Here is a 20,592-nt window from a genome sequence, read left to right on the forward strand (position 1 = left end):
TGCTGGTTCAATAGAAACCAGCGACATTCGGCCCATGCATACTGCAGCTGTATACTGTGTACTCCGGCAATGGCTGAGAGTGCTGACTGGAGTGTTGGGGTGGGGGAGAGAGGTTGGGGTATGGCCCACTTTAGCCTGCTGGTCATAGTTCATGCCATGCAATGCATTATGGTGTTGAAAAATTCTCATTGGTGAATTTGCACATGAATTTGCCTGGATTGCAAGTTTCCAACCCGCAGAATTTACCTTGAAAGCATGGTAGCAGCAAATCTGAGACTCATATTAAAACTTGATGATCGCTGTTTAATCTCCATGATAAGGCTATTTGCAGAGGACTCGTCTCTGTGCATGTTTGGCCAGTACAAGCATTCATTCACTATTTTATAATAGTATATATATAATTAGTAAAAAAAGTATATAATTTATATAATTTAAAAAAGTATTATGCCCCGTACACACGATCGGACATTGATCAGACATTCCGACAACAAAATCCATGGATTTTTTCCGACAGATGTTGGCTCAAACTTGTTTTGCGTACACACGGTCGCACAAAGTTGTTGGAATTTCTGATCGCCAAGAACGCCGTGACGAGACTAGAAAAGGCCAGTTCAGAACCAAGCGTGGCACCCTTTGGGCTCCTTTTGCTAATCTCGTGTTAGTAAAAGTTTGGTGAGAGACAATTCGCGCTTTTTCAGACTCGTGGTTTTCAGATTGTTTTCTGCTGTTTAGTTTGTGTTTGTGGGTTTGTATCTGCTCTTCAGTGCGTGCAGCAAGTGACGCGTGACTCTTGTCATTCTGTTCTTGTTCGTTCGTTACTGTTTTTTAGGACGCTCTTCACAGGCCTTGCTGTTCTTCAGTGCGTTCTTTTACTTCGTTCTGAGCAGCCGACCGTTTTCTAGCCATGTTGCGTACACGTACTCCACTTAGAGTTCGTGCTGTGCGGGGGCTTGGTGTTGGGGTCCTGACCTTGACACAAGTCCAGTCCATAAACAGGGTGGGGAGGAGTTTATGGACCAAGAATTGCTTCAGCGTGACCAGTTCTGTTAAATGCCTTTCCTCCGTGAGATCCGTGAGAATAATCCTGATGATTTCAGGAACTTTCTCCGGATGACGGACCCCGTATTTCACCGTTTGTTGGCTTTACTGACCCTTTATATCAGCAGACCATCACTCCGGAGCAGAGGCTCGTCGCCACCCTGCGGTACTTGGCAACCGGGAGAAGCCTGCAGGACTTGAAGTTCTCGACAGGCATCTCCCCCCAGGCTCTGGGTATCATTATCCCAGAGACCTGTTCTGCCATCATCCAGGTCCTGCAGAAGGAGTATATTAAGGTAAGATTTTTATCCTTTAATATCACATTGTATTGTATTTAATGTTTGATAATGCATTGTATTTCTTTCCTCATTCCCTAATTACCATGATTGGAATATGCTGTGAATGTCCCCTTTGTCCTCATTCATGCTGGATTTTTATGTAATTATTTTTTCTCGAATCGTCTTCCAGGGCAGCATCTGAGAGATAGGCTCCTCCTCCCTGAAACAGGAAACACATTAGTCCACCATTATAAATTTCACAGTCTTACCTGCGTGCCTCAGTTGTTTATGTTTCCTCCGGACCCACAGGAGCTGCAAAAGAAACGTTTGTTATTTTACTTCAGTCTCTGTGCTAGTTGCAGGAGACTCCCTGCCAGCATCCCATCCAGCTCAGCGGGCCTTGGGAGGGCAAGCAGGGGCAGCATATTTGAGCAGTATTGCTCTGCCTGAGATTTCACCCCTACAGAGGGGTCTGCAATCATCCCCCCAAGCTGCAATAATGCACTGACATTTCCCCCATGCCGCTGCTCAAGGGACCTACTGCAGTTTTTTCACCAGGGAACTCCATGTGCAAACTCTGGCAACATACTCCCAGACATGAAGAGCGTACAGTGGTGCCTTCACTTACCTCCCCAGCATGGTCTCCTGGCCCTATATTCACTTCATGTAGTCACTTAACAATGTATTTTATCAGCTCCATAGTAGTGCTTTGCCCCAAGCACCCCTAAAATGTTTTGAAATGTGATTGGTGCTTCAAATTCAGGCAGAGTGCCAGAGGCTTTTTTTGGGGTTCCCCAAATCATTTGGAACCCTCCCTCCCCCCAACTGCTAAGTCAGCTGATAACAATTCTCTATCTATCCTCAATCATCTATCTGCTGACTTTGCCAAACCCATACACACTATACCCATCTCTTTTGTGCTCAGATATATGGATGAATTCCCCAAAGCATGTAGTGCAAGGGCCTGCCTGTATACTTTCAAATGGTACTGTTTAAAGTTTGGGTATCCTATTATTATCTTGATAGGTAATAGCAGAATGTCCAAATGTGCTTAAATGTGTACAATGTGTATTTATATCTTTGTATTATGACACTTCTTACCTGTCCAGTGGGCTGCCAATAGTGTACCTAAGGAGGGTCTGTTCAAAGTAATACACATTATATAGGCATTCATCTCTCAATGAAGTGGAGAGGGTTACCTGTCCAAGAGTCCCCCCCCTATAATGTTAGAAATGGCCCATGGGGGGGGGGGGATCTGATAGGTGTACCTTATACTTTGGTCTTAAAAAATTCCCATAAATAAATGGTATCTTGATGTTGGCCAAGACTGTTTATGTGCAAAAAGACTAATTTTTTTTTTTACTCCACAGTTTCCTTCCACGCCACAGGAATGGCAGACTGTGGCCTCCCACTTTGCCCAGCGGTGGGACTTTCCTAACTGCGGAGGGGCAATTGATGGGAAACACGTCCACATCATCCCACCACCCAACTCGGGGTCGTACTATTATAATTATAAGGGGTTCAATAGTATTGTGATGTTGGCGGTGGTGTCAGCTACTTATGAATTTCTGTATGTGGACGTGGGGAAGAATGGCCGGATGTCCAATGGTGGAGTCATCGCCCAGACGGAGTTCTACAGGCGTCTCCAGAATGGCAGCTTGGACTTGCCACCTCCAGAAGAGAATGTGGAAGGACTCCCATTCGTCTTCGTTGCGGATGATGCTTTTGCGCTGGGGGACCATCTTATGCGGCCATTCCCGATGAGGACCCTCACCCCAGACCAGAGGGTTTTTAATTACCGGCTTTTGGAATCATGGCCAGCCGGTTCCGCCTATTTCTTACACCTATACATATAGCAGAGTACAAACTGAATCACATTATCCTGGCGTGCTGTGTTCTACACAACTTTTTATGGCAACATTCTGCCAACTATGCTAGCTCAGTTGGGCCTGAGGCCGGAATTCAAAATGAACCAACCCTGACGGCGCTTGAAAGTGGCCGTCCTGGCTTGCCCCCCCTGAGTGCCGTGATGTCCGGCTAAGATACCTTGAATTCTTTGCGGGTAGGGGGGCTATCAATATGCCAGACAATGTGTAAAACCATTTTCAAATAAAAAAATTAAAAAAATATGCAAATCTTTGGTGACATTTTTTGCTTGTGTTTGTTTTAGCTGACCCTGACAGAAATGTGGTGAGTCCTGAAAATAGCGTGATTGTATAACGTTACAAAGCACTGTTGGGTGTTATTTACTAAAGGCAAAGACACTTTGCACTACACGTGCACTTGAAACTGCACTTGTAGTGCAAAGTGGATTTGCCCTTAGGAAATAACACCCATTGTCACAGAAAACAGCAATTAGAGCACCACAAAAGTGTTGCAGCGTTGAGACAATAATCCACACATTCTTGATTATCAATCTTTTTAATACCTGCACAATCACATGTGCATTTAGAAAGGGTTTTTAAAACAAACCAACATGTTTGTTGTATAACAATTTTTGGGGTCACATTAGAAAAAGTAGAAATGTCCATTTAAGATAAAACAGGCATGTTTAAAACCAACAAGAAAGACACAAATCTTGACCTTACAAAGTTCACATTTGGTAGAACTTGAAGGCAATATCAGACATGAGTATTTACAAACTGTGTTTGATATTGCGTTCAGATGGGGTGAAGTTACCCCCGGAAAAGCCAAATTTTGAAGATGCACACAAATAGCCGAATGTCAACATGTGCTACCTGCCATCACGGGGGATCAAGGGACGTGTTTTGGGGGTGCAACCCCTTCCTCTCAGCTACTTTATTATTGAGGAAGGGGTTGCACCCCCAAAACGCGTCCATTGATCTCCCGTGATGGCAGATAGCACATGTTGACACACTGTGTGCCTCTTCAAAATTTGGCTTTTCTACAATTTGACAAAAAAAGTTTAAAAATTGTAGCACACCAAAAAACAAAGGGATTTGGAGGGGTTTTAAACTCTCACCAAAACATCAATGATGTTCTTATTTTTTTGAATAACATCATTGATGTTTTTCTTGATGTTTTCCAAGTCCACATTACACCCCATGATCTCCCCGATCAGGATCTGTGCACTTTCCGAGGTGAAATGCCCTGGATCCACAACATCACGATCACCTAAAAAGATAGAAACCAAAAAAAAAAACCTGTATTATAAATATGCCGGCATCCATCTCTTACCTGAGCCTGTGGTTGCAGACACTCACCTGTTGTGGTGCCAATTTCCACCACGTCTTCCTCCTCCTGCTCTGCATTGCTTGGGTGGATTTCCCCTTCTTCCAGAGGTGGGGGGTCTCTGGTCTCCTCGGATGAGGGGTGTCCTCCGAGTATTTTCTCCCCTCTGTAAAAAAAAAAAGGTATGCTTAGCACACAGATATTTGATGGCAGAACTATAAATATGAAACATTGCTTGGAAGTGGGGTACAATTGTCTGTTTTGGCAGAGTTCCAAGAATTTTTAGTGTCCTTTGTCAAGCTTCAATACTTTACCTGTTTTGTACAAGTTTCACAGATGGATACACCCCTATAGTATCCACTGGAGCACCTGTGTGGGCCCCCTAATAAAAAGGGTGTTCTGGGGTCCCACACTAGTGCTCCAGCGTCCAGATGTGTAACCAGCTGCTGATTGTCCTCTCCTTACACAGATTCTATTTTGCATTTCATTCTAGTAACAAACACATATACACAACCAAATTAGTTTCAGACATAAAGGCCCTAAAAAATGTGGGAAAATGCATATGGCCAAAACAATGGTGTTTTCTAGGCCACACGAAAAATGTTTGATACGAACGAATAATGTGCCCATGAACATGAAATTTCACATTTAGAAATGGATAACAGTTAAGAAAAGCACATGGAGCAGCACGAACGTAATAAACATAAAAAGAATCGGAACACAGAGCAACTACTTACTTTTTTGCAGCACTCTCCGGATCTTTCTGTACTGCTCATGCTCTCTTAATTTGAGGTCCGACCACCGCTTCCTGAGCTGATCTTTCGATCGTCGTACCCCGAAATTCCAGTGCAGATTCTTGACCATTTTCGCCATGATCTTGGCCTTTCTGACATTGGGGTTTGGGTAAGGTCCATACTTCTCGTCATAGTCGGCCTTCTTCAGGATATCGACCATCTCCAACATCTCCCCAAAGGACATATTTGATGCCTTAAATCGTCTCCTTCTGGATCCAGACCTTTCAGGCTCCGGGCTTTCCTCCCCCTCCTCCTCGTTGCTATAATTAGCACGCACCTGCTGTGTCTCCGCCATGTGCTCTCCCCCCACTGCGTTGAACGAAAAGGGGTGGGGAATAGACTAGAAAGAACGTCAGGGGCGGGCGGAGTTACACGCATGCGTAGTGTGTACAATCTGTGAGCGGAGGAAGGAGTATCGGAGGCGCCGATAGTGAGAACGAAGGTAAGATCTAAACTTGGGCCTATACTGCCTCTAGATTGAGGCCTATATTGTAACAAGATTTGAAGAGTTTTGCCTGACATTAGGGTTTGTCTTGTGTTGTGTTTTGCAGATAAAATGAATGGCTGCAATGACCACAACTTCCTCCCCCTGTTCATAGACAAGTACAGGGAGCTTCCCTGTCTGTGGCAGGTGAAACATCCACATTGTAATCATAAACAAAAGAGGCAGGCAGCGCTGGAGAAACTGCTGGAGTTGGTGAAGCCTGTGGCCCCCACAGCAACGATCCCCTATTTAAAAAACAAAATTGGTGGCCTGAGGAGCACTTATCTTAGGGAGCGCAAGAAGGTCACGGATTCCCAGAGATCCGGAGCTGCAGCAGATGACGTTTATGTCCCCAGGCTGTGGTACTATGAGAGACTGCGATTTCTGTCAGACCACACTAAAGTCAGGGAATCCCTCTCAACCCTTCCTTTCACTCTTCCTTCCACCCCAGCTGAGGCTTCCGATGTCCAACCTGGGACTTCCAGCCAGGAAGAAGTGGAGGAGCCCAGATGGAGTCAGGTATAGAATTCTTCTACAGATTTCTGGTCAATAAATAAATTATCTTTACTAGATGTTATTATTGATCACTAATTGCTGATTTAAGAAAGTGTTTTACATATCAATAGACAGTAGTGGCCAAAAATAATTGGGACAAGAATGAAAAATGCTGGGCTCAGAAGGATAGTCTGTTATATTTGTAAACATTCAATTTGCAACAGTCATGAGATGAAAATTGTGTGCGATTGATGAAGAAAAACTAAAACTATGTCCTTTTTCATACACAGGAAGACCTCAGCCAGGACGAGGCTCTGGAATGTGCCACACAGGAGGAGGCTGTGGAATGTGGCAGCCAGGAGAAGCCTGGGACCAGTAGGAGCCTGACTGAATCGCAGGTTCCTCCCCTCCACCTTCCATACAAAAGACCCAGGAAGGGGATTCACGTTCAGGATTCAGCGCTCAGGCTCATTCAGGAGGCTTCTGCGACCCTCAGAGCCTTACCTACTCCTGAAGAGGCCTTTGCCTGCATGGCTGCCACCAAACTGAAGGGCATGCGGGAGGGTCAATGCCTCATGTGTGAGAAACTTCTTTATAAAGTCCTAACTAAGGGGGTGAGTGGCGAAATCACACCCAATACCAATGTGATTGAGTTGGACCATCCTCCTCCTCCTCCTGCTGCCACAACTCCACCACCACAGCCACAGCATGGAAGGAAGCATGGAAGGAAGACCAGAGAGTGATGACCTGGGTTCAGTCTGGTCTGGCAAAAGATGCAGTCTCTTGTATGACCACAGCCTAGGGACACAGATGTCATCTGCTGCTTTCTGGATCTCTGGGACTTCTGGACCAGACCATTCCCTTAGATATGGACTCCTCAGGCCACCAATTTTGCTGTAAAATAATTGATGTGTGCCCTGGGGGCCAAAGGCTTCACAAATTTCTGCTGTTTCTCCAGCCTTGCCTCCCTCTTTATTTGGTTGTGAGCCCTTAATAAAGCAATTTTTGTTTCAATTATACTCACCTATGTGTTTTTTCCTTCCTAAAAAACAGTTTATTTGTGAGTAGGCAGGTACATTTCAAAATACAATGTGAAATTAACAAGGGATACCAACACCAAGCAACCTCCTTGAGATTAAATAATACAAGATATCAGTGGTGTTGTGGTAACCTGACACACAAAACACACACAAAAATATTCTGGAGTAAAAACCAAAATAAAGAAAAAAAAAACAGCCTTGAAAAAAATACAAACCAAAAAAAATAAATAAACAGCCTTGAAAATATTTTTTTAAAAATTAAAAACAACCAAAAAAAAAAATTGGTCAGATGTGACAAATCAAAATATATTGAGGGAATCCCGATAAATAATAAAGAAATAAGTTTGTGAGAAGTCTGTGTGAATATGAGCAGCAAAACTACTTAATTCTTCTCACAATAGAAAGATGAACAAAGTGCGCTGTATTAAACTATTTAAAACATTACAGCGTGACGAAAGTGCTGTATCCATTCCGAACGCTCATTTTACCAGACTGAGCTGTTCCGTCTCGGAATTTCTTCTGAGCATGCGTGGCACTTTGTGTTTTGGAACTGGCCACACACGGTCGGAATTGACGCGATCGGATTTTGTTGTTAGAAAATGTTATGGCCTGCTCTCAAACTTTTTGTGTCGGAAAATGTCCGATGGAGCCCACACACGGTCGGAATGTCTGACAACACGCTCCAATTACACATTTTCCGTCGGAAAATCCGACCGTGTGTACGGGGCATAAGTTGAAAACAAGATCATTTGAGCACAAGCTAAACTCCATAAATACCTATAGTCTGAGTTAGGCTCGTTTCACACGGGCTTTGTCCATAGTCCACATTCGTCTGCTCAGCAGAGGATTTCCCCGCTAAGCAGGGGGATGACAGATCCTTGTCCGCTCCACTATGCAGAGTGGACACAGCCCCGCTGTTCTCTATGGGGCTGTCAGATGGAAATGGATCCGCTCTTGAAAAAAACACATATCAGTTCATATAAAACTGCCACTTTGTTATATTTTATTAAATTCCATGAAAAGAATAACATTAATATGAAAAGTGATAAAAAATGATAAAGCTATATAAAGTTGTGCCCACTACCCACAGCTAAACACTAGAGCCCCATGCACACTGGGCATTTAGCCAAACACTTTTTTTGCTTTGCACTTTCAGCTATGTAAAGTAAGTTAGAAGGTCTTTAACTATTACTGGCTTTATGATTCTGGTGTAAATAGCCCAATCCTGTCTATTGCATATTGTTATTCATCTTGGCATTGCCACAAAACTACTCATGCATTCTTCCTAGAATGCTGTTCATGCTATGTCAGCAATCTTCTTCTTTCCCAGCTCTGGTTACAGACTGATGACTGTGGTATGTGATGTTTTATGAGTATTCTGTCCGAGATTACCCTTAAATATGTCATGGCAGCATAACAAACTCAACAGTTATCCTAGGAACTGTGGTATGTCATGGTGCAAAGCTGAAATACTGTAATCACATTTTTTAAAACTGTGATCATAATGCAAAGTCCACTTTAACCAGTGTTTTTCCTATTGAAAGAGGCGCTTGGTAATTTTTAGGTTCTTTGTTCTGCACCTTGTTCTGCGCCTCAACTCCAAGAACAACCTCAGCCCCTGTGACACACCTGGTTGAATCAAAGTCACTGCAAGCATGTATAATGACACAAGAATAAATACCTTCAGCATAGCTGCGGTTTACTACCAGGAAATAGACACACACCTGTTAAGTGGTAAATGCACTTAATCTATTATATATGATATGGGTTACAATAAATGGCAGTTTGCATGTAAAGTCGGACACAGTCTGCTTGACAGAGTAATAACTAATTACCAAGAAAGCTAAATATTTGGTTCTATACCACTAAACTAGGATCAACATGTGAATGAACAGATCCACAACCAACAACGTAGATAAACATTAACTGCAAAATAAGTTGTACTGATGCTACACTGGTTTAGAGTGCACTCTAAGGGATTGACTGGGGTATGGTACAGCATCTCCTAGGAGGTACCGCTTTAGCTAAACAAAGGGGCATAGGCCTCCGGGTCACAACTGTTAAGGGCAGCCCTTAGTCCTGACTCAGCCGGCTAACCGTTGGCACGCCTTAAGGCAGTCCACATTAAAGCTATATGGTGTCTGATTAGATAGTTCCTGATGGTTCAGTCTCATGCAGAAATTGTAAGTATTGGCCACAGGGCCCTCTCACCAAATCCAGCAATACAACAGCAGTGATCCCTCTGATTGGGTATCAGTTCACTTTGTTTTGCCCTTGCTGACTTTCGATAAGCAGCACCGCAAGGTCTGTATCCTGGCAGTGGCTCTGTCCCTCCACACTTAAAGTCGGGCTGGGGGGGTGGCCTGTAGTTTACTCCCTGTTAGTTTCAATTGCACAGGGACCCTTGGAGACAACTCCCATAAGTCCTCCTCCAGCCTGTTGATTGGTCCCTTGCCACTGCTTGCCAGGAAAGAGGGGGAGCAGGCAGCGAGTGGAGAATTTCACAGAGCCCACAGCTGCACATTCTCGCCTGTCATAGCACATCTGGTACACATACTGACAGCCGCTCAGCTCTCTCGCTCTCTCTCGCAGCTGCGGGGGGGGGGGGGCAAGTGGAGAGAGTGTGTGTGTGGTGTGAGGGGGGCGCGGGGTGGAGACAGTTGGCTACACACTTTCCCCACCAAAGAACTTTTGATCCCCAAAGGAGGGATATAGTCCATTGTCATATAGTGTCCATAACTTTAGGGGGTGAGTTGGAGTCGCCCTCCACTGAACCTGTAGTGGGAAGGGTTAGCGTTTCGTGAGTTCTTTGAGAGGTGAAAATAAATCCCTCATAACTTTCACCTAAGGTATCATAAGTCAGTCTTTTAGGGGGCCGAATTGTTCACTTTTCTCTTTGTTCTTTTAGCTCTGGTGGTTCTGATAGTACTGGCTCTTCCTCTGGTTCCATAAGTAATTGCAGAGCTTCTGTGTCTTCTGCAGTCGGGGGGGATTGGAGGAAATTCTTGACTTGGCAGGGATTGGCTCTGAGGTATAAATTCTGGAGTCTCAGGCCTGAGGGTTCCAGCATCCATCTCTCTATTAAGAGGTGGAGTGGCAGTCTCTGACAGAGTAGATGGCCACAGTCAGTCCTTGCCCATCTCTTCTTCTTCACTGTCCTCTTCCCCTGTGTTCAATGACAAAGATCGAGACCTGGTTACTGGGTGTGTTTTTTGGGAGGTGTTTTGAGTAGGTAGTGGATCCAGTTGTTGAGGCACACAAACTGCTTCTGATAGGAGCTGTAGGTGATTATGGTGCCAAGTCTTTAGTGGGCCTTTGCTTTCTTTTTCAGGATTTTGTATACTGGCAATACTGCTTACAGATGATATCCCTGCTGGATGTAACCTCTGGAGCCACTGTCCCTGTGTGGCGGGTATGCAGGAGTGTGTACTGGAGGCCTGGAGGAGGAGAGTGAATGTCTGCTGCCGGGGATCGTGCAGGGGCGCGGGGAGGGAACTATCACATGCAGTACACCGACAGATCCCTCCCCCGTCTCCCTCAGCTGCAGAGCTGTTCGGCGGCTCAGGGCTCTGATTGTTGCTGAGAAGCTGGCCCACCTCCTTCATCGTCACAAGTACTCATGGCAGGTAATAGAAAGGACAACCCCATCAAACCTTTTCAATCAAAGTCAAAGCTGCCCTGGAAAATTGAGTCAATCAAGACCTATATTAAATATAAATCAGGAAAACTGAACTGCAACCATTTCCAGCAAATTTGATTGGAGTATATTATGATTAGAGCAGGGATGTGCATTTAGAGGACCTCCAGCTGTTGCATAACTACAAGTCCCATGAGGCATAGCAAGTCTCTGACAGCCACAAGCATGACACCCTGAGGCAGAGGCACAATGGGACTTTTAGTTTTGCAACAGCTGGAGGTCCGCTAATTGCATATCCCTGGATTAGAGCATCCTTAACAGAAAATAGTAGCACAGTGGCAAAGTAAAGCAGCACAGCAGAATGAAAAAATAAATAGCACATACTTTTATAATGGTTAGAGTGATATACACCAGAAGAATGGTGTATCATGAACATAATAAGACGGCCATGTACAAAATCCGCCTTCTAATGTGTTGCTGAAGTGAAACTATTGTTACTAACTTCAGAAACAAAAGCAAGAAAAATTGTCAAAGTTTATGATTTGATAACCGCAACAAAAGCAGCTGGATTATCTTAAAAATAAAAAAAAAATAATTTTAATATGTGTTGTATAGCTATTAACCACAGCACAAATTAAATACATTATTTTCTTATTTTCTTGACAGGGGGAATTGGCACTCTTGCGATGTCTATTTTTTTTTTTTTTTCACAAATGTTTTGCTTTGCATTTTAATTTTAAACTGAATGAATTGCTTTACCAGGTAACAGCTCACACATACTATAAACCAGCCTTTGTCAACCAGGGTGTCACCAGAGGTAGTCACAAGGCTGAGGGGCGGATGCAGTGCAGCCGATAAAGGGGGAGCAGTTGGGGGAGCTCAATGGCTCAACCACGTGGTTTTATCTTCCTCCAACCTCATGTGTGAACGAGTCCTTGGTTCACATATGTGTGGCTGCATGTAGGACAACCCATTCATTTCAATGGGCTGCCCTACCTGCAGAAACACAGGGAAAGAAGTCCCCGACCCTTTTTTTTAAATCACACTGCACTGCACTTGCCAGTGTATGGAAGAATCAATACCACTCTGCGCGTCTGCTATAGAGCAGCATGTTTGTCTATGTGTCAGGAAGGCATGTAATTATGTGCACATTTCTGATGCGAAGTAATGTAAACCAGGCCTTAAACTGGGGTGCCTCAAGAAAATACTTTTCAAGGGTGCCCTGACTGAAATAAAATTGAGAAACACTGCTTTAACCACTTTTAAGACAGCGCAGACGCACAGTTCCGGGAGGGTGTCTATTGACGTCTCCCTGTGATCGCCCTTCCCGTGCACCCCCTGTGGTGCACATCGGCTGTGATCTGTGACTGCTGTGTCCTTAGGACACAGCTGATCACAGATAGGGGTAAAGAGACAATCACAGCGGCTCTTTACCATGTGACCAGTTGTGTCCAATCACAGTTGGTTACAGTGTAAACAGGATTTGCAGGTTATCAACAGTTCTCTCCTCACACTGACAGTGCGTGAGGAGGGGAGGGCCGAAGAGTAGCAATCCACACTTGGGACATCTACACTGATAATCAGGGCACTGATCATCAGTGTCCTGATGATCAGTGCTGCATGTCAGTGCCCATCAGTGCTGCCTGTCAGTGCTGCCTATCATTGCAGCCTGTCAGTGCCGGCTATTAGTGCCCATCAGTGACGCATATCAGTACAGCCTCATCAGTGCCCATCAATGCCTCCTCATTAATACAACAATAAAGTACAGCACAACACACTAATACTTTAAATTATAATATCTTAAAGTGCACGTGCAAACCAAAAAAGTCCATAAACAACGAATTACGTCCAAAAGATATATGTAACTTTAAATAAAAAAATAATTTCTCCAGAAACTCTTCAGCACCACTGTGTCTAAAACAAGTACTTCAGTGATCTCCCATCGCCAGGTGAATTAAATGCTCACCTCCCAACAAAAGGTAACTCGCTTATCTCTTTAATAATTGCACCTATATGTCAACCAAAAACAACTCTTTGGTCTCTCCGTTTAATAGAGAGGCTGTCTCCTTACTCCTCCTCTCTGGCTCCCGCTCTCATGCAGAGTCACATGCAAACAAAAACCAAAACATGGAGGTTATTTACGAAAGGCAAATCCTCTTTGCACTACAAGTGCAAACTACAAGTGAAAAGTGCACTTGGAAGTGAGGCGAGTGAGCGTGGGCATGCTTGACATATATGTTTTAATCAATTTTCTATTTTGACAAAACTGTCATGTTTTTTTTGACTAGAATGAGGGAAAATATCTACAAACAGTGGTCCTGACAGACTGCGGGTAAACCTTTATTTCAGATCTTTTCTTCACAGTCTATTTACTATCCTCTCCACCCTATAATATGGCCTCTCTACCTTTCCTTTTCTCAATAGTGATTTCTTTCCTTAAAGCGAAACTTCAGTCATTTTTTTCAACTTTCCTTCTATTAAATCTTCTGCCCTTGGTGTTTTAACTTTGGAAGGTAAAAATATTTTTTTTATGCCAGTAAATACCTTATACAGCCCACTTCCCGTTTCTTATCTGGTCATTAGCCTAGCCTTTTGACATCATGCACAGCTCTCTCTCACTCTTGTGAGTTTGCCAGGAAGAGAGGGGGGATGAGTCATAAGAGGGCCAATGAGTGTTACAGGGCTGCAGAGCTGGAGGTGTGCCTTTGTGTAAATCCAGGAAGTGAACAGGCAACAGCTTCAGCTGCCCACAGTTAAAATGGATGCAGCCAGACTCAGTGGAGGGAGATTTCTGCAGCATATTTGGCAAGTACAGAATCACAGTATATAGAAAATAATATGCAAAGTGGTTGGAGGGAAGCTTAAACATGGCAAAGATGTTTTTATTACAAAGCTTTTTTTATTATCAGCTCTGTGTCTCAGCCTTAAGAGAGAGAAACAGACCTGAAAGGGAAAAGCCCTCTAAGTAGGGAATCTTTCAGAGGCTGATATTGGTTCATCCAGGCCAAGGAAAAAAACATTTGAGCCTGAAACCATACACATTGATCCAGGTCAGACTATCTGTGATGTTCTTATCTATGGCCCTCTCTGAGGTGGACCTCCGTGGGGGTATCTCTTACTTCAAGGGCAGCCATCTGTTCCATCTGACCTGTCCGCCTTTACCTGGTGACAAACGACCTTATGTAGGTCTCCCCTAATTATCAAGTGCATGAGCAATCAAGATGCTTAATGGAAAGGGAGAAACCAGCGAGGCTGACTTTAATGCCATTTGTGTTTGTTTCCAATGGATGGATTTTCAATGATGTGTGAATCTATGTCTTACTAGGCTCCTATAACGTGGAGTCTAGCTATCCGGTAAGGGCATATTTTTTATTTTCATGGTGGAAGGTGCACTTCGGGTGTTTCTGTTATCTATCACCCCAAGAAACACGATTTCAAGGATTTCTTCATGTTTGGACACTTTATGGACTAATCACCATTATTTAGTTATTATATTCTTCACAAGTTATTAGCGCGGCAATCTTTTGTTTTTTACGCTTTACACAAAGTGTTCTGTTATGTGATTGCCAGCTGTTTTTTTTATTATTTATCACCACTCTTCACCTGCGCAATTACTACATTTCTTATTCCCTCTGAAATCTTCACTGGTCACCACCATACCTAAAAAGCCCTCATTGGACCTCATGAGTCTGAACAACACATCTTCTTGCTCCCAGTTACCTCCAAACCTCTAGAAGTCTGAACTGCCATCTTGTCATAAACCAGATGTGATCAGAACTGTGTGACTGCGACAGAGTGAACCAGACATAAATAGGTGAAAGTAAGTTTATTAAGGAAAATGCATATGTAAACACACCACCAATACAGAGTGAACAACCAAACAAACAGTGATATTAAACCAACCAGCATATGTAGCAAGAGGGAGTACCAGAATCATAGTCAAGCCAGGCCGGGGTCATAAACAGGGAATCAGTAGCCGGGAAGGGAGATAAACAGGACAAGAGAGGATGGATGGATCACAGGAGGGACGGGTCAGGTACAAGGCTCAGGGTCCAGGGTTCAGGTAACAGACAGGAAACAGGTTCAACAGGTTCCAGGAATCAGGCTTCAGGTTCAGGAATCAGGAATTAGGAATCAGGGTAACAGGATGCAGGTCAGGGCTCAAGGACAATACCAGGGCCACATAAGTGTGCAATTGCCGAGTATTTATACTGCAGGTCTGCTAATTAAAGTCAGGTGACACCTGTCTGCAGAGGGGAATACCTGCTCCATACTGCCAGGATTCCTCCCCTGGTGGACGCCAGTACTGCGGCCCAAAGATGACAGAATACTTGCAGGAAAGAGCTCTTCTGACAGCTCCGAATTGCCAGGAGACACCTGCTGGTGGACCTCAGTACTGCACGTGAAATGATTGATATTACCAGCGTAGAAGACCTTTCCTGACACACCTGAATGAAAACAACCTTCTCCACCCTTTACTATCTGGCTTTTGTCCAAAACACTCTACAGAATATGCCCTCAAAAAACTTCATAAGGACTTAATAATGGCTTAAACCACAGGCCATTACTCAGTTATCTTAGACATTTGACAAAGTTAACCACCGGCTCCTGCTAAAAAAAAAATCAATTCACTTGGCTTACAAGACTCTCCTACATTTCTAAGCGCTCCTTCAGTGTCACCTTCAACTCTACCTCCTCCTCTTCTCTTCCTCTTTACATAGGGGTCCCTCAAGGGTCTATCCTTGAACCTCTTTTACTCTTTACCTATACCCCCTCCTTTGTTAAGTTGAACCTTACATGGCTTTCAGTACCCTCTCTGTGCTGATGACATGCACATCTATCTCTCTACTCCTTAGCTCACCTCTTCAGTCTCCTTGTGAAACACTAATTTACTAACTGACATATTAGTATGGATGTTACATCACTTCCTAAGGCTCAATCTTTCGAATACAGAGCTCATATTTATACTTCCCCCTCCCTCTGATGTTTTCATTTAGATCAGTAGCACATCTATCCACCCTTTTCCTCATACCAAACTACAAGGTGTAATCTTGGACTCTGACCTCACCTTTTAGCCATATTGTCCAAATCTTGCCTCCTTCACAAATGTTTTAAGGATGATATACATGTCGGTATTGTAAAATGCATACAAAAACAAAAATGTTTTTTTTCATTTGTCACCAATATTACATTGTAATTCAAAGAATGTAATTTATCTTATTACTTGTTTAGAATGCAAACTGAAATAAGCTGATTGCACAAGGAGACCGTTAGGGGTCAGGATAGTTGAACATTATTGTGCAGGTCAAAGCCCTGTTGTGACTACACAATCTAATGAGGCTAAACGTTTTTGGAATATACATAAGGGCAAAATAAATTCCTTTTCATTTCATGATAAAAAGAAAATTAATGGTTGGGTGCGGGGCTGGAACCTACATTATTCATTATTGTTAATTAAAGAGGGGAACTTGGACATAATATATAGGCTTTTTTTATATACTATGGTTAAAAAATGATTTTCTGAAGCGAAAAGCACTTTATTTAATCTTTTTATGCACCTATAGACAGGTAAATACCTTTTTATGTAGTTGGCATTGGTTATCAATGATTCATATTCGTCTTAATTACATTGCCATTGTGTATTTATATTACAGGATGCCAGCAAAGGGTCCTGAATGGTCGATAGCTGTCACCATTATTTGGGTTGTGGTCCATTTAAGGGGGATCTGAAAGGATTAACCCACCTGTTAGAGAGCTCTAAAAGGTCAGGAAGTGGTCAGCAGGAGAGGGCTGATGAGACACTTCTAGACTTCTGTGACCCTTTCTGTACCTCTGGAGCAGGTGGGAATTTCAAAACCCTGTTCTGAGACAAATTTATGCTGCTGATGAGCCAAAGCTTTGTGTTGTACCAAAGTGCACCACTGTTTTGTTGGTTTTGCTTAAGATAAGCTGTTTTGTTTGCCCTTCTTGGAGAAATAAAGACTATTTGTTTTACAAACGACTAGACAAAAGGCTAGTAGTCCTGACCCCCAAATATCACATTATGGAATTCCCTCCCTGTGGTCTTCAGATCGGTTTTATTTAATTAACCTGTTTCCAATTAGTGAGCGTGTTTAGGGAATTTCATTTACCTGTTTTCCCCATAAGGGGTGTAAAAATAAATCTGGTGAGACCATTTTTTATTTACCAATTACTAAAGTTGGTCAAATGCGGATATCATTTCATAAGTTTCCTGGTGAATTGGCCGAAATTTGAAATTTGAATTGGCCCTGTCATTTTGATCTAACTTTGATTTGGCCATCTCCGTCAGGAGAAGACAATGTGTATTGCTAGCGGCTATAGCAGCCGCTAGCAATAATTGCGTGAGAATCTGGCACGCTGGTTGTACCCAAGTTGATGGATCGATCAACTTGGTACATTCGATGCAATAGCCATATTACATCACATTTACAGAAAATTACAGAGCTACAGATTGAAAAGGAAAGGTAAATTTTATTAACATTCATTTACAATATGACTTTTGTCACAATTGTATATGCATATTATTTTTTTTTGTATTTGCTATTTTTTTCCCCACGAAAGGGGAGATACCCTTTAAGTTTTGCTTTAAGCCTTCCACATTCACTGAATCTCAAGAATTCATGTGGCAGGATCTGTTTATCAGCAAAAAAAGGGTCAGTGCACTGAAGAAATACAGATTCAGACATTTATAGGCCATGCTATATTGCAGGGCTGTCAGAGGTGCAGATATGATGGTGATATGATCAAAAGGCATGATTTTTTTTAATGCCACTGCCACATACATTCAGTACATAATTTTTTAAATCTGACACGTGATTAAAATAAATAAGTACAATGTATACACATAAAATGAATAAGGGGGGTGTAGCTTGGCAACGGCAGTGTGTGATAGCATACTCAGTGAGCTCTGTACATCCTGACTGCTATCACTCTACCTTAAAGTAACATTAAACCTTCATTTTTTTCCTTTAAAATAACAAACATGTCATACTTACCTGCTCTGTGAAATTGTATTGCACAGAGCAGCCCTGATCTTCATCTTCTGTGGTCCCCCTGCCGACGCTCCTGGCTCCTCCTCTTTGGCTCCCGAGCTACCTTGTCTGCGTCCATTGACAAAGACATGGCAGCTTGGCCCCGCCCCCTCTCCCGCTTGCTCATCACATAATGTAATAGTAGTGGAAGCAAATGGCTCCGCAGCTATCTATCTGTGCAGTGAGAAGGGGCAGAGCAGGGAGAACCACTGCTCTCACGCACATTGCCGGATCAAGATTGAGCTCAGGAAAGTATAAGAGGGAGGGGGGGCTGGGGGACACATTCAGCACAGAAGGTGTTTTAGATTAGTGCATAGAATGCATTAAAGAGGAGTTTCAGTCACCTATTGAAAAATAAAAGTCAGAAGCTATAAAAACTGTAGCTGCTGACTTAAAAAACAGCCACGCACCTGTCCCAGGATCCAGCTGTGTGCTCACCCCAGACGGTCTCACCCGCTATCTTCGGTCCCCGGCGATGGCATCTTATTTTTTAATTGAAAAAAAGTGTATTTCTTCCAAAAAAAAGTGCGCTTGTAAGACCGCTGCGCAAGTTCGGTGTGACGGAAAGTATTGCCACGACCACCATTTTATTCTCTAGGGTGTTAGAAAAAATATATATAATGTTTGGGGGTCCTAAGTAATTTTCTAGCAATAAAACCTGTTTTAAACTTGTAAACACCAAATCTTAAAACGAGGCTCTGTCCTTGAGTGGTTAATAAACAGTTGCGCAAATATCATGTGGTATAAAAATTTGCATCTATCACCTTTTTATCCTACAGGGCCTCTGCTTTTAGAAAATTTTTGCTTTTCTTGCGGTTTAAGTAGTTAGATTGCCAAAAATTAAGATATTTACATGTATGCAAAAAATAAAAAAAAGTGCTCTAGAGCCAAACTGGTTAATGTCAGGCAACTACATCTAGATGACCTGGAGAACCACAGCTGTAGAAACAATATTAAACTTCGGGGCATCCCTGAAGCCACATCGAGGATTGATTTGTGGGACACTGCCATTGGAATCTTGACCTCTGTTCTAGACAGACTCCCCATCACCGCCCTAGAGCCTGACAGACAGTGGCAGCTGGTGTTTTATTTGGGGGGTGGCAAACAATCTCCCCCCATCTCACTGTCTGCCAGTCGATCTGGCACTTACCACATCTAGGTGGCGGGTGGCTCCTCCCCTCCTCCTAGCCATCCAATAGGATCTCCTGTCATTTCAGTCAATCAGGTGACGGGTCTCAAGACCCGCTTCCTGATTGGCCAGGGGGAGGATCGGTGTTACAATAGTGAATATTCATTCGTTATTGTAACACACCTGGGTGGGCTCGGATCACATTCTCTGCGCCCAGGGTCCACCCTATTTTGAAGCCTCTGGCTCTAATCAGGTGCTTCAAAAAAACATCCCCGCCATTGGAATCCATGCATCTGGCTTTCTGCAAGGGGCCTGATACATGGATGGGGGGGGGGCAGCGCCACTGTGTCCTTAATGGATGTGCCGCCCCTGCTGACAGAAGGCATCGGATCAACACTAACATCCATATAGTCTACAGAGCACCAAGGGATGTTTTATGCAGTGTACACTTTTTCACTGTCGACACTAATTAATGTGACAAGGCTGGAATAAAGAACAAACCGACTTTGATGGATCTGAGATCTCTATTCTTCCAGACCTATTTCATTGCACCCTACAGGTGCATAGACTCCCTTAGGGAAGACTAGACAGTGTGGTGCTACATAAAGGTGTGGATACCCCATGAACCACTGCAAAGCACCCTAAACCTTGCAACATTCAACAGCTTTGTGTCCTGAGATGTTTTTGAAGCTCTTCACAGCCAATTTCCCAATTTTATTATTTTCACCTCTGGCTGGATGGGGCTCTATCTTTCCCATGGGACCAATCGTTTAATGCTGGATACACACTATACAATTTTCTGTAGATTTTTTCCTTCAGATTTACCAAAACCATATAATATGAGGTCAAACCTTAAGAGTTTCAATTTGTATGCAATCAGGCAGGCCCTTGCACTACATGGTTTTGGTAAATCTAAAGGAAATCAGACAACAAAAGTTGTATAGTGTGTATTGGGTCTAACTCTCTCTTGGAACTTTAGATGGTGACAAAGCTTGTGCAGTGACCCACCTACCTGAAACTTACTTCAGTTATCAACAGGGTTAGAACTCACCCTTAAGCATACCCTACATCATACCCCTCTCAGAACTCTCATGCATGCAGTGGGAACGAGTGCAGATTGCAACCCATACAATTTCTTTCAGCAGAGTGAACTACTGTCACAAACAAGACTTATTTCCTTTGCTGGACTAGACTCACTTTCTCTGTTCCACTTGCTCTGCTGACCCCCGTCTTGTATTGAGACCCAACCAGGGGAATGTTAAGTTGGATCAGGGTAATCAGTTGGGTCTTCTTCCTCAACTTGTCATATGTTCCAAATAATGTTGCAGGTTCATTAGGAGGCAGAACTACATTTTTACTATCTTTCAACATTATGTGATGATTATTGTCACTTCTATAGGTCTGAGGCTCCATTTTTTTGCCTGGGTGCCCCTTCTGGGGAAGGAAACGAGTG

This window comes from Aquarana catesbeiana, linkage group LG04 (genome assembly GCF_042186555.1).
Source record: "Aquarana catesbeiana isolate 2022-GZ linkage group LG04, ASM4218655v1, whole genome shotgun sequence".
Lineage (NCBI taxonomy): Eukaryota > Metazoa > Chordata > Amphibia > Anura > Ranidae > Aquarana > Aquarana catesbeiana.